Source organism: Garra rufa, chromosome 3 (genome assembly GCF_049309525.1).
Source record: "Garra rufa chromosome 3, GarRuf1.0, whole genome shotgun sequence".
NCBI classification, from domain to species: Eukaryota; Metazoa; Chordata; class Actinopteri; order Cypriniformes; family Cyprinidae; genus Garra; species Garra rufa.
In genome coordinates, this window is record NC_133363.1 from 67546433 (window position 1) to 67552913 (window position 6481).

Genomic DNA, 6481 nt, shown 5'->3' on the forward strand with positions numbered 1-6481 from the left:
AAATCTTTTTCCATGCCTTCATCATGTGTTTTCTGGGATGTTTCAAACACATTGGTAACACTTTACACTAGTTAAATTGAACTAACAATTAACAATACTAACAATACATCTACAGCATCTATTAATCGTAATGTTCTTTTTAACATCTACAAATATATTTGTAAAATCAAAAGTTGTATTTGCTATAAAATCAAATGCAATCTGGATGGATATATGTTTTATATATGCAATCTGGATTATATATATATATATATATATATATATATATATATATATATATATAAATAATAAATTAGCTAAGGCTATATACACTATATATTTTTTGCTTCAGATCCAGACTTAAACCATGCAATTTCATTATTGCATGTAAAAATCACTCAAGTGCAAAAAAATAAAAATAAAAACATTCCAGTGTTTGTGCTTTTTTATGCATTCATCAATATTCACTCAAATGCTTCTTGCATCCGTGTTTCCACATAAATAATCACACCTCTGAAGTTATTGATTGTGCAGTCAACACACTGATTAAATCTGTTTGGCATAGTTATATTGCCTGTCTAAAATTGGCTGTGTGTTTTGATATATTTGGATTTTACAGCATTCTCAATCCTTTTTCTTTTTTTGCCACTTTATTGTATAGACAGCGAAGAGATATGGAAACAGATCCAGGACAATGCATAGGTCAGACTCAAACCTGCAACACTTGCATGAGCAGAAAATTGCTGGCCTCAGTTAAAGAATTACTAGAACCATTTATATAAGTAGGAGTGCTGCTGTTCTGAATATAACTGTTCCTGTGATTTGGCAGCAGGCAATCATAGCCATGACTACTTATTTAGTACAACAGGACAAGTATTGTACTGATTTGGTACCACAGTTCTAAAAACAAGTAATTACTACTAACTTATGTTTTACACAAAAATTGGGTCTCCCTGTAACAATTGCCCCCTGTTTCCATAACATTACAACATCACTTACTGTATCTAGGTGAGCAGTTACACATCTGTTTCAAGAGGATGGATTTTTTTTTTTTTTTTTTTTTACTTAAGAGGCAGGCAGTACATCAGAGATGAGGTCGATAAGCCAATTAGTATCCCAGAGGGAGTTGAAGATCATGTTGTCCCCATTTGTGACTAGGTGAGTGATTGTGCCTTTGCCTGAAGCTGACCATTCCCGTTCTCCTGGGACATGTAGTGTTGGCTGGTAGCCTAAGGCCGTGTTCAATACTTTGGCCTGCTTATGCCAGTAAATGAGAGCAGTAAAAGTTTCTTCCTTGTTTTACACATGGTATTAGCGCAGAGTGAGGTAAGTTAATTCAATTCCTTTCTGATTTATTTGTATAGCACTTCTAGCAATTGGAATTGTCACAAAGCAGATTACTAAAATTGTGGCCTAGAGCCAGACAGAACAAGCCCAAGGTGACAGTGTAAGGTAAAAAAGTTCAACCAAAAATTGGGAGGAACCAGGGCTCAACATCTGCTCAACAAAACCAGAGATGATGTCTGGGTTGTATAGTTTACTTATGGTGAGGCACAGCAATAATAATAATAATAATAATAATAATAATAATAATAATAATAATAATTTCTTCTTAAAGTAATTGCATCTGCTTCTGTATTATTATTTATTTGTGCATCTTTTTATATTGAACAAATACTGTGTGCAATTATTCTACATCTTTCTGGAATATTTTTATTCTGACTGGTCAGTTGCAGCCATCATCAGTCAAATAATGTTGACCACTATAATATTATTTTTGCCAATGGCAACAAAAGCCTTTTTTTGTATTTGTTATTTGTAAATGTGCAATAAGCAGAAAAAAATGGAATGCACAATAATAATATTAGTATTACATACTCATAACGCATATATAATTATGGGTAGTAAATTGTTATAATCTGCATTACATAGTCAGATTCCAAAAAAATAAATACTTGTAATTAGGTTACCCTTTAAAAATCTGAATAAATAAATAAATAAATAAATAAATTAAAAAAATCAGACAAAATTTGCTTACATGGTTAAATAATGTTCACAAAATGACAGAAAATTATTCTTATTGATTCTACCTAATTCTACCAAAATTTAATAATATACATACATTATTTTATTTCAATGCAAAAAAAAAAAAAAAAAAGTATTTTAGTTTTGCGGAATTAGCAACCAGTACAAATCAATGTGATAAATTACCATGTGGTCAGGGGGTAATCTAAAAGTAATTAAACTGTAGTCAGATTATATTACTTAATATGTGGATAGGTGCATTACCCAAAAGCAATAGAATACATTACTAACTTGCAGTTTGTATTCAAGGACTACTGTAACGCCAGCCCAGCAGAGGGAGCCTTCACCCAGTCAGACAGTTGTTGCTCCCTCTGCTGCTTCGCTGGTTATTTCCTGTTATTTAAGCAGGCCCATGCCAAACAGAGATTGCGAAGTATTGTTTTGCTCTAGCAGACTCTACCAAGCGTTTTCCTTGTTTCTTTGCCCTGTTCTCTAGTCATTGTCATAGTCATAGTCATAGTCTTATTCATAGTCTTGTCTGGTTTCATTGTATTGTTTATTTTGCTTCATTGGACTGCTCACTTAGATTTCGACTCACGCCTGTATTACTGGACTCCTCTTTTGTCTTGCCCCGGACATTCCTGTTTGCTGTTATTGGACCCTGCCTGTTTGACCACGGTCTGTATAATAAAGCTTGCATTTGGATCTATCCACGCTGTCGTCGAGCCCGTTTGTTACTGAATACTTCGCCAATACACAGATCCAGCAGCTTCATCCCCAGCCATGGACCCAGTGACCAGCTACTACATTTATGAGTATGTTCACCGATTCTGTGAGTTGTCAAATGAAGTACCGTTCTTTGATGAAGTTTTCTTAAAGGACTTATTTCGGTTTGAAGTAAATGAGCCCATTAAAACCATGTTGGTTGGGAGGGAAATTCAGATGCTCCCTAAAAGATTTAATGGAATATGCGTTGTTGCTAAGCGGCTCTCCGTTTACTGTGGGTGTTGTTGAAGAGCCACAGCACAAGATGTCTGCTAGCCCAGAGCCACAGCACAAGATGTCTGCTAGCCCAGAGCCACAGCACAAGATGGCCGTCCTTCCAGAGCCTGTTCACAAGATGGCTGCCCTTCCAGAGCCTGTTCACAAGATGGCTGCCTTTCCTGAGCCTGTTCACAAGATGGTCGCCCTCCCAGAGCCTGTTCACAAGATGGCCGCCACGCTAGAGCCTGTCGCAAAGATGGCCGCCACCACGCCAGAGCCCGTTGCAAAGATGGCCGCCGCCACGCCAGAGCCTGTTGCAAAGATGGCCGCCGCCACGCCAGAGCCTGCACCCAAGACGACCGCCACGCCCGAGATTGTCACAGCTGCTCTCTCAAAGCCAAGTCTAGTCACAGCTGTTCCTGTCGCGCCAAGTCTAGTCACAGCTGTTCCTGTCACGCCAAGTCAAGACACGGTCATTTCTTCAGGGCCAAGTCACGTCTCGCCCGAGCGCCCAGAGCCAAGTCACGTCTCACCTGAGCCACGCCATGTCCTCTTTGATCTGCCAGAGCCACGTCACATTGTGATTGCCAGTGTAATGGACACTCCTCTGATGTCAGCTCAGACTGCAGGCTTCCCAAGCCACACAGAACCCTCGCTCCCAAGCCAAGCAAGCCATGCAGAGCTAACGCTCCCAAGCTTCTCATCTTCCAGCCCGGTGGGCATCCCATTGCCTACTGTGTTACCTGTGATGGCAATCGCCATTTTGAGTGTGTGGGCTGCACACTGCGTTCCAGAGGCCTCGTCTACCCACGAGTCTTTCCACGAGTCTGCTCCAGAGGCCTCATCCGTTCCCTGAGTCTGCCTACGAGTCTGCTCCAGAGGCCTCGTCTGTCCAGAAGTTTGCTCCGAAGGCCTCATCTGTCCACATGTCTGCTGCGCCTATACCTGTTATGGAGTTGGCGTCTATGGCGGAACCCCCTGAGGAGGCAGCTTCCACTGCAGATCCTCTAGAGGGGGTACCACTCGCAAACAAACTCACTGTCTTTTCAACCACTGTCAAGGTTCCTGCTCTACCTGCTCCGTCATGGCCTCCTGCTCTGCCTGCAACGCCAAGGCTCCCTGCTCTACCTGCTCCACCTTGGCCTCCTGCTCTACTTACAATGCCAAGGCTTCCTGCTCTGCCTGCTCCGCCATGGCTCTCTGCTCTGCCTGCAACGCCAAGGCTCCCTGCTCTGCCTGCTCCGCCATGGCTTCCTGTTCTGCCTACAACGCCAAGGCCCCCTGCTCTGCCTGCACCGCCCTGGTCACCACTACTCCTCAGTCGGCCACTGCTCCACGGTCCAGGTCCTCCAGAGCATCGCCATCTGCCATCGCTCCACTATCCAGGCCCACCTCTGTTCCATGACCCAGGTCTGCCACTGTTCCATGGCCCAGGTCCTCCACTGTTTCGCTGTCTGCCATTGCTCCACGGTCCGGGCCCACCACTGCACCATAGTAATGCTGTTGTCACTGTCTGCTCTTTCACGGCTATGGAGGCCGTTCCTGAAATCCTTTTCATGGCTATGGAGGCAGTTCCTGAAGTCCCTGTCTGCCCTGTCACAGCTATGGAGGCCGTTCCTGAAATCCCTGTCTGCCCTGTCACGGCTATGGAGGTCGTCCCTGAAGTCCCTGTCTACCCGGTCACGGCTATGGAGGCCGTTTCTGTAATCCCTGTCCGCCCTGATTCTGCACCCTGATTCCTCCCCTCAATCTTGGACTTATGGCCTTTGTGTTTTGTTGGAGCGCCAGGAGTCGCTCCTAGGAGGGGGGCTATGTAACGCCAGCCCAGCAGAGGGAGCCCTCACCCAATCAGACAGTTGCTGCTCCCTCTGCTGCTTCGCTGGTTATTTCCTGTTTGGCAGCCATTTTAAGCAGGCCCATGCCAAACAGAGATCGCAAAGTATTGTTTTGCTCTAGAGGACTCTACCAAGTGTTTTCCTTGTTTCTTTGCCCTGTTCTCTAGTCATAGTCATAGTCATAGTCTTAGTCATAGTCTTGTCTGGTTTCATTGTATTGTTTATTTTGCTTCATTGGACTGCTCACTTGGATTTCGACTCATGTCTGTATTACTGGACTCCTCTTTTGTCTTGCCCCGGACATTCCTGTTTGCTGTTATTGGACCCTGCCTGTTTTACCACGAACTGTATAATAAAGCTTGCATTTGGATCTATCCACGCTGTCGTCGAGCCTGTTTGTTACAACTACAGATGATATTTTGTTTTCTTTTTTTTTTTTTGAAAATTGAAAAGTGTAGAAATTTGTGTAAGGGGTAGGCTTAGGGATGGGGTAGAGCAAGGGGATACTAATAGAAAATACAGTTTGTACAGTATAAAAATCATTACATTTATGAATTCTTCCTATAAAACACAGAAACACAACGTGTGTGTGTGTGTGTGTGTGTGTGTGTGTGTGTGTGTGTGTGTGTGTGTGTGTGTGTGTGTGTGCGTGTGTGTGTGTGTGTGTGTGTGTGTGTGTGTGTGCAGTGTACTGGGAGCTGCAGAAGCAAATTCCCCATGGCCCTGGACTTAAAATGACAAAAAATAAATAAATAAATAAATAAAATAGATTCTATTAGGCAGTACTCTCTTTTCAAAAGCCTCTTTGTTCTACCCGTAGCTGATTAGAGGGCTGAAAGAAATCAGAGTGGACCACTGAATGATTATAATTTACAATTGCATATGTAATCCGCTAAGGAGCTAGTACCTCTCACCAAGTGACAGCACAAGGGAACTGGGAAAGTGGTGACTGACCACAACGACAATTGACTCCTGGCCACTTGCCAAGTATTAAATGCTATGATGCATTGAAAGCACTAGGGGGCAGGCACATGCGATAGCTCCCCCTACTGAGTTGAACTGCTTTAAAGTCTTTAATCCACTAAGAGGCATCTGCTTCTGGTTGTTGGCTGGCCTCTTGCCAAATGGGTGGTGTCTACTGCTGGGCAAATGTCACCAAAGTGTTGGGTCATTGCTGGTGACAGTAGGGTGGCTTCGGCCATTCGCTGAAGCTGACAGCAAGCAAATTCTTCTCTGTATTTTTGTTTTATTTTTGGATATTTGCCATTTTATTGGATAGAGACAATGACAAAACATTACTTTTACCCACCTTAATCCAAAAGCCCATTACAAATAAAATGTATTAATGTTAAGTGGATACATCCTTAACCTGCTACAGTAGCTAGAATATGGCTCTAAAGGCACTTCTCAATTTCGCTTCCCATTCTTAGTTTTTGTTCAGCTACGGCAACATTTGTGCACACTGGAGATCAGAATAAAACGTATAATTTATTCCTACAACAATTCTAGCATCTCCAAGCATAATATATGTAGCCACAAAGTCAAAGCAACATAATGCATAATAGTTTTGTTTAAACCATTAGTGTTTCTCACTACCAACTACCATGGCCTAAAGCAAACTCACTGTTAAATTAATTTAATAATATAAACTGGAAAGA